This window comes from Peromyscus maniculatus, chromosome 3, assembly GCF_049852395.1.
Source record: "Peromyscus maniculatus bairdii isolate BWxNUB_F1_BW_parent chromosome 3, HU_Pman_BW_mat_3.1, whole genome shotgun sequence".
Classification (NCBI taxonomy): domain Eukaryota; kingdom Metazoa; phylum Chordata; class Mammalia; order Rodentia; family Cricetidae; genus Peromyscus; species Peromyscus maniculatus.
In genome coordinates this window covers 89,073,939-89,100,763 of record NC_134854.1, presented here as the reverse complement: position 1 = coordinate 89,100,763, position 26,825 = coordinate 89,073,939, and the positions used below count along the sequence as shown (strand labels likewise).

The following is a 26,825-nucleotide window of genomic DNA, read 5'->3' as shown; positions in this document are numbered from 1 at the left end:
TTCAATACAAAAGCAAACCTAAAAGGGAACAGGAAATTGACTCCTGGGCCTGAAAAGAACTATGAGAAATAAAGTCCGAAAGGTAGCTCTTAACAGCAGGCTGATATAAGAGAAATGCATTCTGGGAAAGGTAGTTTTCTGCTAAAGATGGCAGTGTTGCCTGGAAAAACTTTTCAGCTAAAAAATGCACATAGTAAACTTAAAATATAGTTTTTAAATACCTTAGGCCAGAGACAGTGGATTCCCAGTGGACTAGGATCCAGGCCCTCCCAAGTCTATCCTGTATTTTCTATCTATTTCTCCTCCCTCTATCCTTCTATCTAATATTTCCTGCTGCTCCTACTCAAGAGTACTCTGGAGAAATATGGGGGTGAGGGATAAACCCTCATACTACTTTGAGAGGCAGGTTGCCCTATGATTGTGGAAATCTTTCCACATAGTCCCACCTAAGAGGGACAACTTCAGTTTAAGTATATACTAAGAGAAAGAAGAAATAAAAGGATTGAAGAGGAAAGATTGGTAACATTTTAGTTACATCAAATGATTTCATAATAAACCGGGGCCAGATAAAATTGCTTGACCAAAAATAACACACCAAAAGTTATTTATCTACATCTATATCTATATATTTTTAAATTTGGCTACCATGAACCATCTTACCTCTTAGCTATGCAGCTAGGCTCATAAACAAATTTTGTCACTATTTATACAAGGTAGGGAGGATTCAAACAGACATAAAGTCAGCTTTTCTCTCTTCATGCTCAGCTGATCTGAAGGTCCTAGGATATTCTTCATGTTGCTGCTTCTTATATAATAAAAGAATGTAGGTATTATCAAGTGGTTCCTAAGGAATAGCCAAGGCTGTTCTTGTCTACTAGTCTCAAGTTTAACCTACTCTCTGGATGTTTCAGTCTGATCCTCCTACATATACTTGAGAATCATGTTGCACTGTTCCCATAATTAAAACACGTGAGACAAGTGAGCCATGTAAGGCAAGATTTTTGTTGCAGTCTGTATCACAGTGGTAGTAATACACATAGCACGCTTGTGACTATAAACTTCCAGGCAATTCAGAATCCATTCAGCTGATTTGCACTTTGAAATTAGTCATTGACTCAGTGTCACTGAATTGGTCTATGATACCAAGAAACATGTTGGAAAGTCTATTGCTGAAGATCTAAGGAAACTGGTCTGGCTCTAGCATGCACCAGTCTAAATTGTGTTTCCATTACTCTGTATGTGATCCTGACTTCATCTGCAGATATGGAAACAGCTTCTCCAGGGCCAACTGGCAGAGTGTACACAGTCTGGGTTATCATGGTATTACCACTGGATACTAAAAGTATAAAAGAGAAGTGTTATTTCATATACAGACATAGCAGAATATTTAAAAATTATTTCCTCTTATTCTTTATTATCTACTAATCATGTTCAGAGCTTTGGTTCATATTATAAAGAGAAGCGCATTCAAAAAGAAGAATGCTAATATTTACAAATCATAAAATGTGCTCCAGAATTAACCTCTATCATACTCTTCCATCAATAGCAGATATATGACAAGAACACCAATTCCTGTTCATTCTGGCACCTCTTTCAGTTAGATAACCAAACCCACATATCCATATTAGAGCATTACCTACCATCTCATACATTAACAGATCATGGATGAACAGTGGTGGAGTCTCATAGCCCATTTTATTCTGGATATCTGTCTTAGTTAGTGTCTCTATTGTGGCAAAAAAATGACAAAAAACAAGTTTAAAGACTAAAGGGTTTATTTGTCTTATATTTCAACATTGTTGTTCATCACTGAAGGATGTCAGAACAGAAACTCAAACAGAGCAGGATCCTGGAGGCAGGAGCTGATGCAGAAGTCAAGCTGCTACTGGCTTGCTTTTCCTGACTTGCTTATCCTGCTTGTTATGGAATCCAGGATCAACAGCCCAAGGATGGCATCACCCACCATGGGCTGGGACCTCTCCCATTGGTCACTCATTGAGAAAATGCCTTATAGCTGGATCTCATCAAGGCATTTTCTTAACTAAGGCTCCTTTCTTTCTGATGCCTCTACCTTGTGTCAAGATGACACACAAAACCAGCCAGTACAACATCCATCTTGGCACCCATTAGTTATCTGTCTCTGAGTCCAGTTCCTGAAAGATAAGTTCCCAGTGACTCTAACTCAGTGACTCCCACCCCCAAAATGTGCAACCTTGAACATCTACTTGTTATGATATCACCTTTTTATGCATAAGTGAATTTTAACTTTGAACTGTCATATTTGAACAATTAATATGGTATCTGTAAGGTTGGATTTAGAAAGATCTGATTAGAGAATGATTGAGAAGAGAACATGAAGGGAGAAAATAGTAGAATGTTTATGGTGTGAAAGTAGACAGTACAAATAGTAGGGGCCAAGATATTTAAGTAGCAATATGGCAGGGAATAAGGGAGAGGAGAAGAGGTTGAGTAACCAAAAATAAGGGTGTATGAAAAAACCCTATGGAAACACACTATTTTCTTACTCTATTTTAAAAGGAGTACAATTAACATAGGTGAAAGTTCATTATATTAATTGATATAAAACTATAGGCAAAATAATAATTAAAAATTCAAGGTATAAGTGTGTATATCAGAATGAACATAATAATTCCTAAACTTAAAAAGAACCTTTTTAAATATTCATTGATTCTAAAGGTAAAATCAACCAAATCGAGATAAAATGCTATGATACACATACACAATGTGCTGTGCTTCTCATGGGACACTTGAAATCTGGGCCATACCAAGAAAGAAAGTTTTTGTTAGTGTCTTTGTCATTGTGGGTGGAATATGTGTAGCTTATATGCAGTAATGAACTCAAATATCCTCAACCTCTACTCTGTCCAGATTTCACTGTGAAATATGTTTCTGACTCTGTGGTGGTTTGAAAAAAAATGGCTCACAAAGGGAGTGGGACTATTAGAAGTTATGGCTACTTTGGAATGGATATGGCCTTATTAGAGGAAGTGTGTCACTGTGGGGGCATGCTTTGAGGTTTCCTATGTTCAGGATACCAACCAGTGTCTCAGTTCATCTCCTGTTGCCTGCAAGATATAGGACTCTTAGCTACTTCTCCAGCACCATGTCTGCCTGCACGCCACCATTCTCCCTGCCACGATGATAATGGACTGCACCACTGAACTGTGGGCCACCACCTCAAATAAATGTTTTCCTTTATAAGAGTTGCTGTTGTCATGGTGTCTCTTCATAGCAATAGAAACCATGACTAAGACAGGCCCACTGCTACTGAACTTGTCAGGAAAAACAGATTTTTGGCCAGAAGCCTCATAGATAAGGAGCTAGGACGACAAGCCTTGTTTCTGTTCATATCACTTCAAATTTGTGTCACCATCACTATCCAGAAAGCTCTGAAAAGACTTGCAGGAGATAGAAGCTGTCCATTCATAGGTGATTAGCAGGGAGACTAGAGTCTAGATCATCACAACATCAATTATGGTAGCTCAAATAATAAGATCATCTTGAAAATTCATAAGCAATATTTAATATTATCTTCATGTCATAATTTCAAGTGAGATTTTTACATGTTGTGAATAAAATTTTTGTCTCTATAACAAACACTTTTTAGAAAAGCACATGAGTATATCATTCTAAAGGGATTCTCAAGTTAATGTAGAGTAGACCATTCAATTACATCTGTGTCAAAATCCTCCCCGTATTATATATACTGTTTCATCTGACATCTTACTTTTACAGATCTAAACCTCACAAGTCCATCATAGAAGACAGGACCTTCCATTTCAAATGTGGGTAGTAAAGACTTGGACTTTAGCTACCCTAGAGATCATCCTCTCTGTTTTCTTTCTTTATCTCCTTTATATCCTTATCAGGCATAAATAGTAATAGTCAGCCTAGTAACTGAAAAGGCCCTCTCATTGTGAGAAGATGAACTTAGGAAACTAAACAGTCAAGGCAAGAGTACTGATGAACTTTTATTTTAGACCAACAAGGGAATGTCCTCCTATATACAAATATCATGGTAGATGCAGCAGTAGATAGAGGGAACAATTATTCAGGATTCTTATGTTTGAAAAGTCACATAGAATAGCTTGAATATCAGGGACAAAAAGAGTAAAATTGGCTCATGAATGCCTAATAGCAAAATTCTGAAAGATAGTCAAGATGGAAACACAGTACCTGAGGCCCTAGTACTCCTCTTGGTGATGTGTTACAGATAGATGAGATGGAATGGTGGTGAAAAAAAAATGTTTTCGGGTCAGTCTGTGGGGGGTGAGCAACCATGATGCTTTCTGCTGTCTAATTGATTTTACAGATTAAGAGCTGAACCTAGTTCTGGGGCTGATCTGAGGAGTCAGAATGGGAACAACAGAGTTGAGAGGTTTTTGTTCCAAATCTGGTACCTTGTAAACCTTTACAAAATGTTAATTGAAGGAGTTAGGGACTATCATTACTCAAAATGAAATGAATTACTCTCTTGTGACTATAAAAGTAAACAAAAATAGTAGAAAAGTATTTCTTAATTGTTTATCACAGAAACATAAAAGCAAAAATGAAAATTAGAAATAATAGCAATAAAAATAGAGTTGAGAAAACTCTGGGAAATTACAGAAACGTACCTTCTATGGGGTCACTGGTAATGTTTATACAACTTTATCTCATACATTGTTTTATATGCACAAAATATACATTGTATTTATATGGAAGTCATAAATCAGTGAAGGGCTTTCAATACTATATTGTGACAGAAGGTTGAAATCCCCTGTCATACATATATAGAGATCTAATTTGAAAATAATGGGTTACACTTATAATAGCCATGCCATAATTTCACTATGAATCATATATTCTTTATTTTTATAACAATAGGGAAGCATTGGGAGTTTGCATAGCCTTTTTTTGTGCTATAAAATCCATGTGGGTAAAGTTTTCAGGTCTGACCCCATCTGAATTCTCTACCTGCTTCACCAAATGTGTCTCCACCATAATGAATTGCCATCTAGTTCTGGTGTACAATTAAGATTAGTGTAAATGGCCTGTATCATATGAGGAGCCTTAAGGATCGATCCCCTGGACAATAAATCAAAGGATGGTAACTCTCCCCTAACATTGTATATTTATTCATCCAGTAGCTTTGTTAGCTACCTTTCAGTGGCTATGAATTAAGAGCTCTTGCAACCTCATTTTCCTGAGTAGAATGTTACATACCTATTAGCCATTTGTATGCTTTGAGAAATGGCTGTTTAAATCTATTGCACAATTTTGAATTTATTTGTTGTTAGGATTGAGTTTTGATTAAGCATACTGATCTATAATATTTCCTTTTGTCCTTTTATTTTGCATAGTTGTCTAGGTTTTCTATCAAGGTTATGCAAACTGTGTAAAATGTACTTAGGAGTGTTCTTTGTCTTTGATGCTGTATAATAAAATGAGGAATATTTGTATTATTTCTTCAAATTTTTATTAGAATTCAGCAATATGAGCGAGTAGGAAAGCTACAAAAACTCACCAACTTGTCTGTTTTATAGAATTTGCTTTTGTCTCTGAAAATAGTAACTTTAATATTTTAGTCACATGCAAATGAAGCAAAATAACATAATCAACTCTGTTGTGATTACCTCTACACAGACAACACTAGTTGGTCATACTGGCAGCCACATGTTCATGTCTGCATCTCCCATCTTCCCTCTGCACAGTGAAATGGGATAATGACTCTGTGAAACTTTTATCACAAGAGGAGGTGTTTGAACGAACTGCTTTAGTTGGGTCCAGTGTGTGGTAGTGTCATATTGTAGAAAGGGGCCAAATGTGCACTGTTTTCTCCTTTCCTTCACTTGTGAAAAGACCAGTTCATATTGTTCTCTGCTGGAAAATTGTACCTATTATTCATTTGTCACAAGGTTGACAATGCTTTAAAGTAGCATGGGACTTTTGAATGATTCTACTTCTCCTAAAGGTTGGATGCAATCCAAATCCAAGAACACATCAAAACTCATACACCATACTCAAGTGTGCTGCATCCCAGAGCCTGTTCGTTTTCTACTGAGAGGTAGAAAGGGCGTGGATCCTGATGGAATGGTAGGAGGGGACGGACTGGAAGAAGTAGAGGAAGGGAAAACCATAATGAGGTTATAACATGTGAGAAAAATCTATTTTCAATAAAAGGATTAAAAAGAAAAATATATAGTTTAAATTAAATAAATAGAAATAGTTCTGTTGTCTCAAGACATATTTTTTCTATTATGAGCATCATAGTCATTATGATGACTACCACAAATGTTTTAAAATAGCTAAGGAATTAAAACTGTGAATACTTACTAAGATGGAAACATTGGAAGAAGGAAAGGTTCATCCAGTGATTCCCTTGTCATGGTTAGGGACCATAGGGAGTGCACACAGTAAACAGAGATGAGCTAATATTAGCACTAAAACAGCTGTCACCATAGAGAAATGTTGATATTTTATTAAAATGTCTTTATAACAAAGTTGTTTTGAAGGATGTAAGATGAGACAGGGATATAAAGGAAAGGAACAAATAAAGGAAAGGAACAAAATAAATTTTATATTAGTGTGTCTTCCTCCTCTTCCTTCCCTCCTCTTCCTCCTCTTAGCCTCTGCCTTTACCTCCCTGTCTTCATCTCCCATGATGCATCAAAACCTAGTTGAATGTATTTTACCAAAAAAAGTCATTTTAACAATGTATTGATATAGTTCATCCTTCTGACAATTAAGAAGAAAAACTATACACTTATCTCTATAGTGTCTTAAAAATCATTTCTATTGGAGTCAAGAGCTATTTATGATAAACTTCTAAGGAAGTGAAGCATAGTCACGAAAATATCTTGCTTTCATGTATTGTCTATATAGGTTAGGCAAATAGCATAGTCATAAGTGAAAGAACATAAGGCATTTTTATCTCAGATTACACAAAAGACCAAGATGTCTACTGTCACCACTTGTATCTAAAATAATAGCCTAGATACACCAATTATATTCAGAAATGAGCAGTGAAAGACATGAAATAAAATTTCTGATAATATTTCATATAAGTTCATAAATAAGGAATCTCAAAATAAAGATTTAGAAATAATTACAATAAAATCTGTACATATACAAAGGGTAGAAAAATAACTCCTTGTATGTTAATAGGCATACAAATGAATACATCATTATCTGTGACATAGCATGAATCATTTTTAAAAATATTTTTACATGCAGAAGTGTTTTGCTGGCATGTTTATAAGAACATTGTTTGCATGTCTGTTGCCCTAAGAGGCCATAAGAGCATCATGGATTTCCTGGAACTGGAGTCAAAGATAGCTGTGGGTCACCATGTGGGGGCTGAGAATCAAACCCAGGTCCTCTTCAAGAGCATCAGGTGTTCTTAACCACTGGTCATTCCCTCCAGGTCCATGAAACCACTTTTAAATGTATATTATCCGCATTTTTGCACATAAACTCAATGCAATTCAACTAATATTCTGGAAGGAGTTTCTAAAGTTGATTCACTCAGTTCAAAATTTATGTAGAAATTCCAAAAGCAGCAATACTTTTTTTAAAAAAAAGTGAAGCCCAGGAATGTTGTATTGTATCTTGTGACTTGCTCTCCTTTGTTTAAAATCATACTAATTAAGTCTGTGTGTACTCTACATGCACAGACAGACACATATACGAATGAGACATCATTAAAAAAAAAAAAAACACGGGAAATAGATATTACCCAACACAATGTGAAAAAAAAAGACTTGGAGATAGATCACTGTAGTTGGGCTGATGTTTTGTTTCTAAAACTATGCAATGGGATATAAACTCTTCAACAATATCACTTCTGGAGGCATGTTCAAAACAGCCCATTACTCTCTAAAATTTTATATCAACAAATCTACAGTGAACTTCACACAGAGGGATTGGGTCATATGAGGGTGATTCAATTTTGTTTGATACTTGTAAGCAGACCAGTGGGTATCAGAGCCAGAAGAGTCCTAGGTGGAGATCTGCAGACAGCTGAGAGTATCAGCACCCAGGGCTGCAATATCAAGGCACCAAGGAGATCACCGTTAGGCAAATTCTCCTTTCTCTGACACATGTGCTCTAGCTTTTGTGAGAAAATCAGGAATTCTTTCTGTTGTCAGCTTCTCTCAGTAATATTTCCATGCCATTTAAATGCTGATGCTTAGAAGCAAATTCATTGAATTTAAACTTAAGTGTGCTTAGAATGTCCACAGAAGCTTCTACTCTTTTGTATGAGTTCCAGCTGGTAATACAATGCAGACTCTCACAGGGAATGGCTGTGTTCTCTGCTAAAGCAGAAAAGGCGTTTTTACTCTATAGTGCTGGAAATAAAGAGAAGGAAGATATTTAAGGTACAGAGAGGGCTTTTTAGCCTCTTCCAGAAAAACTAATGTCTCTCTGTGAGATTTTGTAAAAATCCTGTAACATCTCAGAAACAGTTTCAGTGAGTGAGTCATGAGGAACAGCTGTGGGAGCCCAGCCTCTCACTTCTGCTTCCCTGGAGGTTTATGTTATGACTTGTATCACTGTGGGAGGAAACTCATCATGCTGTAGACAGTAATATGTTGCAATATCTTCAGGCTCCATGTTGCTGATGGTGAGGGAATAATCTGTCCCAGACCTACTGCCACTGAACCTTGATGGGACTCCTGTGTGCAAGTTGGATGTCGTATAGATTAAGAGTTTAGGAGCATTCCCTGGTTTCTGCTGATACCAGTTTAAATTATTGTAAATGTCCTGACTGGACCTGCAAGTGAGAGTGACTCTCTCTCCCAGAGATGCAGACAGAGAGGATGGAGACTGGGTAATCTGGATATCACATCTGGCACCTAGGAATGGAGACATAATAAATGCCCACATAGTTAAGCATGATAAAACAGGACCTTGCCCAAAATCTAATCTTCACTAATCATAGTGTAACAGTGAAATTCCCATTGTACTCCTTTTTTACCTGGAAGACAGAGCAGCAGGAGCCCAAGGAGGTGAGCAAGGGCCCTCATGTCCATGCTGAGTCCTGACTGCAGTGACAACTGTACAGGGTGTGACTGGTATATGAAGAAGTCCTCAAGGCTGTGCAGTGAGTGCATGCAAATCACTGGGAACCAGTTAGGGCAGGGCACAGCTGCAAGGCTTGCTCATCTCAGTAACTGAGCACAAGTCCTGTGTCCCCAGATGCCCAAGATCAGTCCATACATATGCCTTCGGAGAATGCATTTCTTTCTTTTTTTTTAAGTTTTAAAGTTTGGAGGTTTTTGAAATTTTTTACTGTATGTAAGCTCTTTTTAATAATATATTTCGAATATGTATTAGTGGTAATATAGACAAATATCTGACTACCAATGAATATACAACAGAGGAGGGACTATTAAATTTTTAACTCACTCAACTAATTCCTATGGATTAAAAAAAAAACTGTGTCCTCCTTGTGAACTCTTTGTTTGTTTGTAGTGATCATTTCTACAAATTAAAAGAATAATTTATCAGAACCATTTAGATTGCATTCTTCTTTCATATATCTCAACCACAGTTTTCTTCCCTTCCTCTTACCTCAGTCTGTTCCCCTATCTCCTCTCTTCCCCAGGTTCATCCCCCCTCTTCATCTACACTCAGAAAAGAGCAGGCCTCCCAGGTTAATCAACCAAACACAGCATAATATGCTACAATAAGACCAGTTATGGGCCATAATGTCAAGGCTGGATGAGGTAACCAAGTAGGAGGAAAAGAGTGTCATAGGCAAACAAAAGAGTCAGAGACAGTCCCTGCTCCCACTGTTAGGAATCCCACAGGAACACCAAGCTACTCAGTCATCACATATATATAAAGGATCTTTGTAAGACCTATACAAGCTCCCTGATCTTTCTTAGCCCTCGTGAGTCCTGGTCAGTTGATTCTGTGGGCCATGTGTCATTACATGTATGTGAAGGATCAATGTAAGATTCATACAGGCTCCCTGTTCTTTCTGAACCCCCATTAGTCCTGGTCAGTTCATTTGATAAGAAATGCTTGTCTGGTGTCCCTGAATGGTCTGATTTCTCTGATTTATTCTCTCTCTTCCACAGGACTACAAGAGTTCTGCCTAATGTTTGGCTTTGAGACTCTGTGTCTGCTTCATTAGTTGCTGAATGAAGTCTCTCTGGTCTCTTCGATGACCTGTGAACTGCAATAGTGACACAGATATTATGCATAAGCATAATATGGTAAATAGGAGATTCTCCCCTAAAAGTTCACTTAGAGGAGAATCAGCCTTCTTGCACATAGACTAACAAGAGATGATTCAGACCAGTCCATCTCTCTTGGGTTCTGGTTGTGTTCCATCAGTGTCATTAAGGGTTTTCTAAGGGTAATAATTTATTTCAGTTATTTGAAACAGGTATATGTGCAGCCTGACACAAGTGGAAAGTCTCAGGATGTGGGAAAAAACTAGAGATACACTGGATATGTACCTCACAGAGGGCAAGATGTGGGAGGAAACAAGAGATGGCAGCTTCAGTGAACATCCCAGCTTGTCTCTGACTCCTCAGCAAAGAACAGCTCCCTGGTCTGTCCACAGGGAAAGGTAATGTGTCCCTTTCATAAAGCTTAGGCTCAATGGGAGGATATGTGGTGATGTCGCTATGGTGGGTCACTAATCATGATGTTTCCTTTGTCAGAATTAGTAATAATATGTTATACAAACAATAAAATAATTACTTAATATAATAATTTAATAATTGCTTATATACAGTGGGTCTAGAGTTTCGTTCTTTCTTTTTTTCACAATTGCTATCCTCCCTAAGTGAAATACACTTGAACTGAGACCTTATTCTGGCAGGGTATTGTTTTCTGATCCTCTTTGTCTTTGGACCTTGAAGATCAATGAGAACTAAACTTTAGAGAGCAGGGTCAGCAGAACTGTGCACACCTTTGAGGTGCTGATTCCCATCAAAATATGTAAGCCATAGTCTGAGTAATAAACAATGCCAGACTATGTGTCTTCCGTGTTCTCACTAACTAAAACCTTTCCAATCTTTTGATTGACTTTTTCTTAGAAATAAATACATACTTTTTTCTATTGCCCACTAAAGATGTTTTTATTAAAAAAAATTTTCATTCATTTTACACACCAATCAAAGATCCCCCTCCTCCCTCCTCCTGTCCCCCCAGTCTCTCCCCTCAACCCATTCCCTACTCCCCTCACTAGAAGACAAGGCCTCCCATGGAAAGGCACATCCAGTAGAGGCAAGTCCAAGTCCTTCCCCCTGCCTCAAGGCTGCATGAGGTGTCCCATCATAGGTAGTGGGCTCCAAAAAGCCCCTGCATGCACCAGGCATGGATTCTGAATCTATTGCCTGCCCCCCTCCCAAGCAAATCATGTTGCTGACCAGCAGGGAAAACTCCTTCAGTCAGTCCCCCACCAAAACCCCCATCAAAACCTCCCATCAGATCCTGCAATCTATAAGTTCCATGCCCTACCCCAATATCCATCTGCCTGTGACCACTAAAGATTTGATTCATAAGTCTGATTACTACATTAAAATTACAGACTTAATTTTTTATTTTTAAAATTCTTCTGGGAAATTTGAAATGCACCCTTTTATATTAATATGTTGTAGTTGAGAATATTCAGTTTTTTGACAACAGTTTTTTGTAACTTTTTAAAACTCCAATGTCAAAAAACACTTAGAATATGAAAACCAAGTATTTTCATTGAACAGTTATACATAGTGGTGAAAGCATCATAGTAAAGAATTACATGTGCTATGAGAAAAATAGAAGTAGGGACTATAGTGTGTATAATATGGAAGGAAACAGGATAATTTGCAGTCTTTTCTTTGTAATTGAAGTCTTGTTAACAAAATAATTTTAAAACATACTGGAAAGAAGTCTTGTTAAAATTGGAACTCAAACAATACAGTAAGTAAATTGTGTATCTCAGTAGCTGAGAGAAGAGAAATGGAAAAGAGGTGGAGAGGAAGCCAAACCCTTTGAGTTACCATGGAGGTCAGTAAGCAGCTTTGTGGCCGAAGAAGGAAAGGAACTTCAGACAACAATGAGAAAAGCCAAGAGTGAATGGAAGAATGCTTAGGAAAGAGAAAGAGAAAAGGGCAATTTTCACTTTTCTTAGCAGCTAAGAAAAGATGTCAGGCATTCCGTGGAGACCTCCATAGGAGATTTTACAGTGGGCAGTCTGGGAAGGACAAAAAGACATTGTCCCATTAAGGAGAAGTCTGTCTTTCTGTGTTCTCCTTGTTCATGTCTGCTGTTATATCAGCCATCAGAATATCAGCAGTCTCAGAAACAAGGCTGAATGCCTCAATCTTAATATTGGAGCTAAGAAGCCATGGACAGACAAAGTAAGTCTACAACTGAGCTTTGGTCTCAGACTTGCATGGATGGATCACTCTAGGGAAAAAATATTCAATGTTCACACATATGCAGCTCTTTGAGAAAAGCAGAGCATTAATAAGGACCACCTTTCTGAGGAAATTAATGTAAAATGTCTTCTTGTCTTCAGCACTGGACAAAAAGGACATCAGGGTGAACTTCTGGATTAGTGATAGGAGCACTAAGTGCACAAAGCAATTGCTTTCTAAGACAGTATCAGAGACACAGGCATTGGACAATGTTTGGAAAGGCTGTGGAAAATCTGTGTGGAGTGCTCCTAACCTACAGAAATACAAATCACACACCCTCTCTCATATTGATACTCAATGAATTTTATTCATTAAAAACATGAACTGTAGCTTTAAAGGGTTTCTGATATTTGTTTCTCCCAAGATAACCATTCAGCAATATGGTCAACAAATCTCAGAAACAGTCATTCTGTGAGACATATTAAATCTAACTGTAAGAACACACAGGCCTAAAAATAGAAGGTACTATAAAATTTGACAACAGGAACAAAACAGCATTTAAAGATAATATGCTAAATTCATGCATACTATATTATCTTTGATGTTATTTCCTACTATACCTCCTCTGTACTTCCTTTTCTTCCCATTCCCATTAGTCTCTTTTCTACAAAAATGTGATGTTTGAATCCAGTGGCAACTTTAGAACAGCTCTCTAAACACTCATGGATACTGACCTTGTGCTCCACAGGGACATTGAAGATGGCAGCTCTCACCAGGGAAATGAGGTAAGATAAAATGATGCTGGTCTTAAGGTATTGGCACCAGGCACATGCTGGTAAGCACTGTCTTCTTTACCTGGGAATCAAAGAGCTTGGCTGCAGACTCTTGCTGTGAATCTTAGCAGTCTAGAAACAAGTCCCACTTCTCTCAGGTGGGCTCTGATTCTCTGCAGAGACCCTGCCATGCTGTTTGTCTCTGGTGCTGGGAACTAAACTCTCCCTGCAGCACCCCGCCACGCTATTTCCCTTGGATTGTCTGTCCACAGTATTGATAACTGTTAGGGTAAATACCTTAAACCTTGGTTATTCATCTTAGTCTACTCTGAAACCAAAATGCCACATCCAAAACCTAAAAATTTGTTCATATAGAAAGTTTCATTTCTAAATTGTGTCATATGCACATATATGATTATATGTATCTATTTAATAAATAATAAATACAAATGAGAGTAAAAAATGTGATAGTTCTCATTCTGGTACTCACTTAATTCAAGTAATATATTTACCTTCAGTTGCATTCAGTTTCCTGCAATCACAATAACTTGATTTCTTCATTGTTAACAATCCATTTCTTTATTTGGATACAGAGAAAGAGAAATCATAAAATTTCTAGGGAAATAGATATAGCTGGGAAAGATTGTATTGTGTAAGGTAATATTTTGAATTGTGTGGTTAATGTGGAGTAGTTGATGAATCTCTGAAACCATTGTAGTGGGGAAGGGAAAGGAAGATACTAAGTCGGGGCGATAGTGCGCAGGTGACATGAAAGGGGAAAAGAAATAATAGACAGGCAGTGTGAAGTGTGGAGATGCATGGGAGGATGGTACTATTGAGGGAGTTAGGGAAGGGAAAACTATCATTAAGGATGTTGTAAAAGGCCATAAAATAACCTATTATTTGATAGTTATCATACATATTCTTACTAATATAAAAAAGTTTAAGTAGTTAACCTACGCTGAGCATTATGCTCATTCCGGAAGCTATAGGTTGCCAAATAAAAATCCCTGAACCAGGTTTGGGAAGCATCAGAAGCATACTGAAGATTCCCAAAACAGTGAGGGTGATTACCATTGTTCTTGGTTGCTGTAGTGGTTTGAATGAGAAAGTACCCCAGGGGTTCAAGTATTTGAATATTTGGTTGGTCACCAGTTGCTCTCACTGTACATACTGGGTTTTCAGGTTGCTGGAAGAAGTATGTTACTGGTGGCAAGATTGAAATCTCAAAACTATACATCATTCAATTTTTGTTCTTTACTTCCTACATGTAGTTCAAGAATTGAGCTCTTACCCGCTGCTCCAGCCACCTGCTCTCTGCTATCATGGATTCTAATCTTGAACTGTAAATCAAAATAAATGTCTTCTATAAATTGCTTGTGGTCATGATGTTTATCACAGATACTGTATTCAAAGTAAGACAGTTTCCAACCAGAATTTTATGGTAAGATATTATTTCTACAGACACTACCCACATTTGTAAAAGGATGTGGAGCAATCAAGTCAGTATTGACAAGAGAGAAGGGAGACAGTGAGGTTAGTTTTTGCTGTAGTGCAAGGTGTTATATGAGCTGCTGAGGGGCAAAATATAAATGAACATTCTTACAAAACTGTGAATGCTGTGAACTGCAGTAATGACCTGGATGTAAGACTTGATCATTTGACCAACATTAGCACATATGTTATGTGTTATCCAAAGCTTTTTTAAACTCAGCTTAAGGCCTGCCCCACAGGAAGAAACACATTCCTGGTGATGCAAATCTGCCCACGCTCCAAATGTTTCAGAGATCACAGGCCTCAAGAGCCAACCAACTATTACTATTTTACTAAATAGACTCAGTGTCAAACTATCTTCCAAATTTATATCTATGCACATATATACTAGTGCATCTTTCAGACCTCAGTAGAGATGTTTCTTCTTGCAGTGGATGGTGACTCAGACAGAGACTCACAAATGGTGAAAGTGCAGAGAATAAGTTTCAGTGCTATGCTCAACTACAAATAGGGAATCTATATCAGATCTCACTTCCAAGGTTAGGGAAACATTACAGAAGAGGTTGGAGAAAGATTGTAAGAACAGAGATTGTTTATTGTTCATTTGTATTTTATTTTTTGAGAACTGTCATTTCATTCATGCATTTATGGATTGGGTTGTTAGATTTCTTGTTGATTAATGAGTTGGTTGCACTTTTAGCTCTTTGTCTATTTTAGATAATAATTCCTTTTTGAATATAATGAGTACCACTTGTTCTGAAGACTCAGCTACTTCTTAGTGGAAACTTTCAGCAACATCCTCTTACAAAGTCTCAGAGAATCTCCTCTTGCTACATAATGTTGGATCATGTAATCTGCCCTGAGTCTGGCCTAGAAGTCTGTCCTTAACAAGCAAACTTGAGAGTAAAAATCAGAAAATAAAATTTTATTCAATGTGGGCACATTCTTGAGTGGGAAAAATATAACCATAGAATTATCTGAGTCTTTTGCAATCCTGAAATGAGATTAAAGTTTAAACACAGGGCCAAAAATATATCATTACTCAGGATGATTATTTTCTAGTTCCATTCATTTGCCTACAAATTTCATGATGTCATTGTTTTTCTCTGCTAAGTAGTACTCCTTTGTGTATATGTACCACATTTTCTTAGTCCATTCTTTGGTTTAGGGACATCTAGGTTGTTTCTAGGTTCTGACTATTACAAATAATGCTACTATGAGTATAGTTGAGCATGTAGTATACCTTGTATACTACATACTACATACCTTGTAGTATGATTGAGCATTCCTTAGTTATATGCCCAAGAGTATTACAGCTGGGGCTTGAGGAAGATTGATTTCCAATTTTCTGAGAAAACTCCATACTGATTTCTAAAGTGGCTGTATAAGTTTGCACTCCCACCAACAGTGGAGGAGTGTTCCTCTTGTTCCACATCCTCTCCAACATAAGCTGTCTTCTGTGTTTTTATCTTAGACATTCTGACAGGTGTAAGATGTCAGAGTCATTTTGATTTGCATTTACCTAATGACTAAGAATATTAAGCAATTCCTTAAATGCCTTTCAGCCATTTGAGCTTCCTCTGTTGAGAATTCTCTGTTTAGCTCTATAGACCATTTCTTAATTGGACTGTTGGACATTTTGATGTCTAATTTCTTGAGTTCTTTATATATTCTGGATATCAGCCATCTGTCAGATGTGGGGTTGGTGAAGATCTTTTCCCATTCTGTAGGCTGTCACTTTGTCTTGTTGACCATGTCCTTTGCTCTACAAAAGCTTCTCAGTTTCAAGAAGTCCTATTGATTGATTGTTTCTCTCAGTGTCTGTGCTACTGGTGTTATATTTAGGAAGTGCTCTTCTATGCCAGTGCATTCAAGACTACTTCCTACTTTCTCTTCTATCATGTTCAGAGAAACTGGATTTATGTTGAGGTATTTGATCCACTTGGGGTAACTCTAACTAAGCAAGTGAAGGACCTATATGACAAGAACTTTAAGTCCCTGAAAAAAGAAATTGAAGATGTCAGAAAAATGGAAAGAGCTCCCTTCTTGAAGCAGAAAGATTGTAAAGGCCAGAGATGGTAGTGACTTCATTCCATCATGTGGCTGATATACACATAAACTCACAAAGACTGGCATAGTGCACCCAAACTTGCAGAACTTCAAACCAAACAAAATTCTAGCAGGGATAAGGGTAAGGGAAAGTGAACACAAAGTTCCATCTCTAACCAAGAAGCTATTTGCAACTAATACCTGCTGCAGGTATTATAAAAACAGAAAATACGTGAGGTAAGAAATAAACACAGAAAGATACTTTTATGATTTTTCTTTCATTATTTTCTTCATTTATATCTTTACTCTATGAAATTTTTTAATATAAAAGAATATGTTTACAAATGAAGAGGGTCTTTAGGTATCTTCTATGCTGGCTGTCACCATCTATCAGTGCCAGAGTATACCCCAGAACATGTATCCTGGATCCTTCTGACATTTCTTTTACCTCAATAGATCTACTCTCCACATGCTCCTTCTAAAGAAAATACCCCACATATTTCACATGTACACAGAACACCCACTGAAAGTGAAGGGTCAAGAAATATGAAACATCCACCCATTCTCATTTCACTTACCAAGGATCCATAACATCAGCAATCCCAGGAGCTGGCTTGGGCACCTCATCTTGTGTAGTGCTTTATCTGTGAGGTTACAAATAAAGGAAAGAAAATAGAAGGAAAGGTCCTCCCTATCAAACAACATGCCAACCCCTTAGAAGAAGCACAACAGTATTCAAAGCCAAAGAGAATTAAGGAAATCTCTCATGAGGAAATGGTCAAGTGTCACCTGTGTTTGGAGAAGACCAGTGCAGTCCATAGTACTACAGCAGTTGAAAGAAGGACTCCAGAGTAAGAGTGTTGATCTGTGGGAGGACATGATGCACACACCCCTTCCATCCTGAGACAGCACTAGACATAACCATACTGGCATGGACACTCATGTCAATCGCACAGAGGAAAATGACTACCCTGTGTGGTTCACAGTTATTTTTTCACTAAAATATAACACCCACACACAAACATGAGATTTTGATGCTTCTGTTGAACTTTCATTGAGCCTTATTATGGCTTGAGCTCATTGAAGTATGATCTGATATCTTTTGTCATAAGGATAATTATTTTAGTGTGTTCAAAAATGTTTAGAAATTGTCTATCCATGAGACTTCTAAATATAACAATTCAAGAGAATTCAATGACAAAGGACTTGAGAGATTTACACATGGAGAGCTCATGGCCTTTTGCAAGGCAAGAGGCACAGTAGAAATTATTTTATCCCACAGAATTCAAATATACATTCCATGTAAAAATTTAACAATGTAACCCTCTGTCATACTTCTTCATTGTGTTTGTATGTAATGAATACTTTCAAGCACTTCTTAAGAACTCCTTCTAGAAAGTGATTTAGAATAATTAAGAAGGTTTTTACTTATTTTGTTTGAATAGTGCATCTGAGTGGTCTTCATGTAGAATCATGTGGTTTAGTTTATTTTTTTCTGCCCAATGGAAGAAACTCAGTCTCTCATCTACTCTCTATGTGGACTAGCTACATCCAAGGGTCCATAGTTCACGAAGTTTGTGTAACATTATAGCAAAGGAACAAGTAAATCCACATATTTTAGGTATGTATTTGTTAAATGCATTGGTAGCGATATCACGTAAGGAGGTTATATCAAAGTAAAGAAAGTTCTGTCCATGACCCATATGCTATATGATGACGTTCTCAACTTTGGGGCAAGTGGAAGCTGTGTATATGTTAATACATGAAAATTCACTTACATAATAGTCATAAACAAGTTAGGTCACACAAAGAATTAGACAATAAATGCCTGTCTAAGGGATTAACAGAACCCAAAATGATCCAGTGCTGTATCTGTTATATTCTACCACCCCACAACCATCAGAATTCTGATCATAACCAAAGCCTGACTACCTATCACAGGATGAGATATGGCTGCATTCTGTCTAGCCCAATAGTGCTCTAATTAAATAGGAAGGAACCAGATGAATTTTGAGTCTCACTAATCCCATAAGCCCTTTCCTATCTATTTTCCATGCATTCTTACAAAGCTGTTTTTAATATAAGCTATAATGCTGGAAATGTTCGGCTCTAGATCCTCTTGTATAAGACACTTAAAGTGTAGGACATCTCTCTTCCTAAGAAACACTTAAGAGTAAGTACCCAATTGTGTTTTGGGACAGGGACTGAAGTCAGTCTCACTCTCTCTCTCTCTCTCTCTCTCTCTCTCTCTCTCTCTCTCTCTCTCTCTCTGTCTCTCTCTCTGTGTGTGTGTGTGTGTGTCTGTCTGTCTCTCTTTCTCTGTCTCTCTCCCTTTCTCTGTCTCTATCCCTTCTTCCCCCCCCTTTCCCTCCTTCTCTCCCTCCCTCCCTCTCTCTCCTTGCCTATGTTGTCTATGGTGTTAACAACTCTTAATAAAGCCCTTTCCTTAAAGGATGCTCCATCTCTGCATCCTTCACTGTCAAACCTCTCCTCTTCCTCCCTAGAATCTAACACATGATAGACAGTATGTCTTCCTTCTTAAATGCTGATTTAAATTAAGTCCTTTCTTTAAGTTGTTTTAATCAGTTTCTTTTGTCATAGTGATGGGAGAACATAACTACTATGCATGGTAACAGGTATGCATGTTTAAACTGGTTCAACTCATGCTGTCAGGGCTCAAGTGATTAGTTCTATAAATGGTAACCAAGCCAATCTCTATCCTGTGATTCATTTAATTAGACAGAGACAAAACTAAGAATGACAACTTGGGGTAATGAGTAAACCCTGAGTTCAAACTACATGAACAATCATAAATCTTCTAATTGTGACACAAAATTTGCTTTTTAGAACAAATTTTAACTGAGTAATTCCAAAATTACTAAAACCATTCTTAGAAGCTGTGAGTGTTAATGTCGACTGTTAACATAACAGAATATAGAAGCACCAAGGAGACACTTTTGAGCACATATGTGAAGGATTGTGTAGATTGTTAACCTCAGGGCATGGCTGTGGGGCATTTCTTTGTAGGTTAGTTGAAGTAGGAAAACCCTCCTTAAATGTGGCCGGCTCATCCTGTGGCTTGGGATGTGCACTGAATGAAAAGGAAAAAGTGAGTTTAACACAAGCCTTTGTGACTTGCTGGTGCCTACAGATCTTGCTACTGTGTTTTTCCTGGCATGAAAGACTGTGAGTTCCAACAATGAAGCCAAATAAGCTTTCTCTCCCTTACGTTATTTCTATAATTTTATCATAGTAGTAGAGAAAATAACTAACCTATCGAAAGCATGAAGCTATAACCATGAGAAGTGATCATAAATCTGAACTTGCATTATTAGAGTATTTAATTTTGTACTTTTAGAGAATGAAGTAAAATGTGTTTTCAACATGTGACCTGAAATATATTTCCTAAAACTTTCATTAGGTAAAGTAAATATCACCTAAAGTACAGCTGCTTAAACCACCGGTGGATTCTTTTCACCTTGTTTAAGTAGAAATTTTCAATTACTTGGTCTAAGGTAGGTCTCTGCTTACATTTGTAGTGATCAACATTTAATGGCATGATTCTGCTATTTTAATTGCCTTGGGCACACAAATATACATAGAGAGAAAGTATGTTGATAGCTTCATTTAACTTTTGGGTTTAAAATTTTTTGTATTAACTAAAATAAAGGTCACACTCCTCAATGTGTTTGCCAAATGATTACTATTTGTATTTGTAGTAATTTCTCATTATTTTATTTATTATATATCAATGAACTTTTTTTTGATATTATGCCAGAATGGTCAATAAAATTTGGAATACCTCATCCTTACACTTCTGTTGCTCTAGAACAACTTCTGTTCCCAAATTTGGTATTAACCAAAGTTCTCTAGAGAAGCAGAACTGATAGAATGAATATATATGTGCATTTATGTATACATGTTGTACATATGTATGGGGTGTGTGTGTGTGTGTGATTTATTAAAATGGATTACAAGATGTGGTCCTATTGGAGAAATTATTTTGGCCACTCCACGTAGTTAAAAGGATATTTATTTAATGGCGTAACTCACAAATTAAGTGAAAGGTAGGTCGCAGGGTCTGGGGAAGGTGTATTGCAATCCAGCAGTGTTCTCCGGAGCTCTGCACAGTCCACCTTCACCGTTCAGCGTCCTGGCACAGAGAGCGCACCCAGAGAGCGCTGGCCCATCCAGCTCTCGGGTTTCCAGGCGCCTCCCCTCGCCCCGCCTCGTAGGCGTGACAGTTGCCAGAGTCTCAATGGTGGTTGGAACTTCCAGATCCAAGCTGGAATGGCTACCCACTACATGGTCCAGCTAGTTAGTTCAGCAATACCTCTTTTGAGAGTAAGTAAAAAAATCCAATAGTTGCCCCTTCAATCCATGAGGATGGATGTCTGGCTGGTCTTCAGTATACATTGTATACATTTGCTGTGGATATTGCTCTATATAAATAAAGCACTGATTGTCCAGTGACCAGGCAGGAAGTATAGACGGGACAAGGAGAGAGGAGAATTGAGGAAGGAGGAAGGATAGGGGAGACTCCCTGGAGCCGCTGCCAGGACAAGGAAGATGTAAAGTACTGGTAAGCCACGAGCCACATGGCAAAGTAAAGATTAATAGAAATGGGCTAATTACAAGAGTAAGAGCTAGACAATGATAGGCCTGAGCTAATGGCCATGCAGTTTAAATAATATAAGAGTCTGTGTGTTTATTTTATAAGTGGGCTCTGGGACTCATAGGACTTAGCGGCAAGAGCTGGAGAGAAATTCATACATCATCATCCTAAAGAAGTAGACTCAAACACCAGAGAAATAATTAACTTGCTAACAACAGTGCAGGCAAACAGGTAGAGAAAGAGCTTCCTTCTTCCATGTCTTTATATAGGCAGCTACCAGAAGGGTTGACCCAGATTTAAGGAAGGCTTTCCCACCTCAAATGATATAATCACGAATTCCTCACAGGTATACCTAGAAGTTTGAGGTTTAGTTAATTCCAGATGTAATGAAGTTGATGAAGAAGAGTAGTCATCACAAGTTTATCTTGGTTTAACATCTAACTGCCAAAATTCATGCTGGGACATGGTGATCACAAAGGACCATAAGGTGTTAATTGCCAGCATGAAAATAATTCTGGAACCACATGTTTCACTTTTCTTTTGTCCTATTTGTTCTCCTAACAATGTGTTCAATGGGAGGCCTCTGTGAGAGTTAAAAGAAGAAAACCCAATACTATTCCATCAGGATAGAAGGTAGGGCATATGATGAAGATTGATAATCTCCAGAGAGTTGACCAGGCAGCTGAGCAATCAGCTTTGTCACATTTGGTCTTCTCAGCCAAGTCTACGAGCTAGATGGCAAGAAAGTTTAGATCTTGGGTGACAGATACTGGTTGGCCACAGGTGAAGTATCAGACAATTACCCTGTTATTAGTATTTGTACGAATTATCATATTCCCAAACATTGTGTAGGTAATAATATAATCATTTTAATTTAATTTACTATTTACTTGTGGCTATATTTTCAACATTTGGGAATGCAGCCCTCTCACTGTTTGGAACACAAAAATTTGACCACTAAGTGGTGCATGGATTATTGTCTAGGGTTCTTGATAGAGTTCATTTTCACTGCCAGTTAAAGAATTAAAAGGCAGGAAAAGTCTTGAGCAAAACAACTAGGAGCAAGGAAAACATCAGCTGCAGCAACAGAATCAATAGATGAAGGGGTGAAACACACAGCAAGGCACACAGCACACAGAGAAGAAGAGCCTCTGCAGAGCAGAGGGAGGACTCAGGAATCCCGGTGTCTCCCTGAGGGCTCTGCATTTTAAGAATGTCTGGGGGGTCTTCCCCGCCCCCGCCGCCAGTTTATGATTGATCATCTTTCACTAGTACAGGGAGGCTGACAGTCTCACAACTTTGAGGCAAATGTGTCTTGATCCAGCCTTGAACTTGAACAGCAGTTCCTGGTGGCAGAAGAAAAAGCCTGCCATGTCTTTAGACCTTTGCCACCTGTCAAATCAGAAAATGGGCAGAAGTTTACCATCTTTATCATCTGGATATTTATCATTTTTATTATCTATTTATGGCCCCCGTTTTTGTCTTTCTGCTTATCAGTGACCTGTCTAACTCCTAATCCTTCACAAGATTGTATGTTCCAAAAAATCTTTTTAGAAGACTGTAGACACTTATTCCCTTTCTTCCATCTTTTTGTAAATCTCCTTTGAATTTTTTCTTTGATGTGTAAATTCAAATAGATGTCATAACCCAGAAGCCTTCTGAGTCCTGAACAGTATTACCAAATCAGAATTTACCTCGTTGAGCCTTTGCTGCTAGAGTTTAAGAACAGGAGTAACCTTCATAGTCTCTTATTCAAAGTCACTCAGAGCTCTTCAATGCCAACTTCATATGCATAATGATCTCAGCAGGTGGAAGCACCAGGAGGAGCAGCTGAGGCAGCCTGGCTTGCACTTCTGTTTTGTTGAGTGGTTTATGTTATGACTTGTTCCACTGTGGGTGGGTAACTGCTGTAATGTTGACAGTAATAAGTTCCAATATCTTCTGGCTTCAAACTGCTGATGGTGAGGGTAAAATCTGTCCCAGACCCACTGCCACTGAACCTGGATGGGACTCCCGCATGCAAACTGGATGCAGCATAGATCAGGAGCTTAGGAGAGTTCCCTGGGTTTTGCTGATACCAGGCTAATGCTGCACCAATGCTCTGACTGGCTTGACAGTTGATGGTGATTGTGTCTCCTAGTGATACAGTCTGAGATGGAGACTGGGTCATTTGGATGTCACATTTGGAACCTAGCATTGAGAAAGAAAGAAAAATACAACACACAACCAAAAATATATAATGCTGCCTTTAAAGTTCAATGTGTAGAGTTTCCAACAAGCCAGGCAGCTCTGACTGCACTGAGATAAGCACTGCTGTTCTCCATACCTGGGATCCAGAGCAGCAGAAGTCCCAGGATATGAGCAGGAGCCTTCATGGCTGTGCTGTGTCCTGAATAGTACTGACTCCTACACAGCGTATTATCAGCCTATTAAGAAATCCTCAGAAGCATGGGATGTTCTGTTACATGCAAATTAGCAGGGGCTAGATGATGTGGTCACAGCTACAGGGTTGTCTCTCCTCAGGGACTAACTCTATGCCAGCCTCAGGACCCTATGTTCTGGGGCAGATTAAGACATTGTGGGATTTTCTACACAAATTTGGTTCTTTCCACAACTCAGAAGAAAGACTGACTCTGATATCCTGAGAGTGAATTATTTTTTGTTTCTACATGATTTGTGACATGAATTTCTGGCTAGCCTTACATATTCATCCATCATTCCCAAAGGCGATTCCAGAAACTGGAAGATGTTTTAGGAGTCATCTTCATTTCGACATGTGGATATTCTTGAGACCATAGAGAGCTCTTTAGACCATATTCCAGAATTCTGTACTATTTTTACCCCTGTATACCACCAATCAGTGGTGAAATATGAGATAAAAATATACTTTTAGCCTGATGCTAGTGCCTCATACCTTTAATCCCAGCACTCGGGAGGCAGATAAAGGTAGATCTCTGTGAGTTCGAGGCCAGCCTGGTCTACAAAGCAATTTCCAGGACAGCAAGAGCTGTTACACAGAAGACCTCTTCTCACAAATTTAAATTTTGAAAAAGATAAAAATATGTGAACAAATAATATATGCAAAATTTTATTATAGTCTTCCCAGTAGGGACCAGCCATAGAGCTTATACCACTATGAACACATTGTCTTCAAACTGTGGTAGTTTTCCTCCCTTTTTAATGTTCTTTCCTCTTCTTTTTTTTTCTCAGCAAGTGTTCAGCTGTGCTACAATATACCTCATTCCTCAAAGCTACCCATCTTTCTGTGGCCATCCCTTATAATTCCTACTAAAAAATAGTTATTCATGCCTGGTTAAGGTGTGTGACCATCCCACTTGAAACTTGCAACTGTTCACAAAGAAAAAATATTATGTAAAGCAGAGGAATCCCTGAGTTAGTGAAGTTCTGTGTGAATGTGTATTGTTTACACGGGTATGGGAGTATGGTCATGTTTCAGACCTTGAGCTTGTGAAACATTGGCAAAGCCAATTCCTAATATGGGTCAGGCACAAGAGATTTGGCAAAGATCCTCTTGGGAATCTAAGTGTGAGTCTTTATGAACAATTGAGCAGTGTGTGAAAGAACTTCCTACCCCTGGATTTTCATAGCCTGAGGCTTCTGGCCTACAGAGATGTCCTGTGGAGACCAGCTAACTCCTCCTTCTATACTTTACCTAATAAATATGCTGAGGTTCTTGGTTGTGGAGGGAAGCAGAATTCCATCTGTCTGTCTGTTTGTCTGTCTGTCTGTCCTTTCTTCATTCCCTCACTGCCCCTAGTCCGGTTCCAGGACCCAAACTGTGCTGGTCTAGCACATGGTACAGGGTACTGGAACGAAGACTGTGTGTAAGGCATCCTCTCTATGACATAGGCAGAAAAACAGATTGTGAGATGTGAATATGAAGCAGCAATGGGGTGAAGAGAGTGTCTCTACATGGCAGTAGAGCATATAGGGGCACCCTCCACTCAGTAGTAGAAGACTGAACATTGGAGAAAGAGGATCAGGGCATTTATAAAGCACAGAATACCCTTCCTCACCATATAAGGATAAGATATTTACTGCCAATGGACAAGACAACCTTGTCCTGGGGATGAGTAGCATCCATATGTTAACCGTGGTCTGAAATCATAGGGCTCATTGACAACAACTGCCAGTGGGCAGAGTCAATTCTTGATTTAAGAGCATGCTAAATCCCATATCACTACTGCCATTTCTCTTAGTATCCTACAATCCACTAGTATGATTTCAATGGTTATTGATGGTCTATCTGTATTTTTGTCACAATAAAATCATGATTGCAGTATAAAGGAATGAGCATGAATTTTAGAACTAGCCTTGTTTAGTCCTGGAAAGGGAAATAGAGATGAACATGGTAAGCCTCTGAATTTAAATGTAAAGGTTTTGGATTCTATAATAACACCACTGTTCTAGAAAATTCTATTTGAATATCCCCAAGATCAAATTTATCATTTTTCTCCACTGACCTAAAGGTGCAGCTTTGAAACTATGCCTGGATTGTGAGGAACAGAAAAATTTGATTCAGACATGTTCTTCTGAGAATCACCTATCCAAAAGATCATTTGATTCTAAAGCCATTTGCACAATAGCGGAACAATGGTTTAAAACTGGACATCAAGATGTAGAACATGACTAGTATCCTAATCTTCAAGTGCTGACCTCAAACGTTTCCTAGTCTATGCTGTGCACACAATACACCAAACATTTGAGGTTTTAAATTTATTAGTAATAGCTCCACCTAAAAGTAATTTATTTTCTCTGAAGGAAGTCCTGTATATCTCATGAAGAAGAATGTACTGAGAAATGCTTATGTTGTATAAAACATTGCTATGCCAGCCCCAATAGACCATTGTTATTAGCAATTTTGCTCTGATTTTTATCTAAAATATTTGTGTATGCTCAAGTCCATTTTCATTCTATACTGATTGTATATCAAGTTCCTGTTTATGTGAGTGTTGTGACAGAGACAACTATTTGTGATTAAAAGTCAGGCTAAGAGGACCTAATTATTTCAAATCTCAAATATTTCTGTTACTATAGTGAAAAAATATTTTCCATACATAGGAAATATGATTATATACAATTTTGTCCTGGGTTTTAAGTAATAACCTAGACTGAGGGTTGATCTATTTTAAAGCATGGCTCTTCCATGGTCTTTTTTGTTTATCCTGTAGGATGAGAAATTAAATGGGGATGTTTCCAAGCTCATAACCAAAATATACTCACTTAAATCAACACACATTCAACACAGACCCACTGACAATAGCACAAACCTCAACTTACATGCATTAAAGAGATTACTGAAACCAAAAATAATTCCTCAGAGAAAGTCTTCAAGAAAGCTAAATCCAAGCCATTCTTGTATTGCTGTAATTCAGTTCCTCCCCATGTGTATACCCTCTCCCTGTTGGTGTTCATTGACTGGCCCTTCAGCTCTGGGAACCCTTAACTGGAAAGACGTGTTTATGGTGACCCCTGCTGGACAGACTGGCAAAGGGATGGAAAAACCAGCTC

At 38.1% G+C, this 26,825-nt stretch overlaps 1 pseudogene; it reads right to left on the bottom strand.

The window, feature by feature from the left end:
- Positions 1-23,163: 23,163 nt before the first annotated feature.
- LOC102913135 (immunoglobulin kappa variable 1D-13 pseudogene) lies at positions 23,164-23,668 on the bottom strand (annotated as a pseudogene).
- Between the last annotated feature and the right edge of the window lie 3,157 nt (positions 23,669-26,825).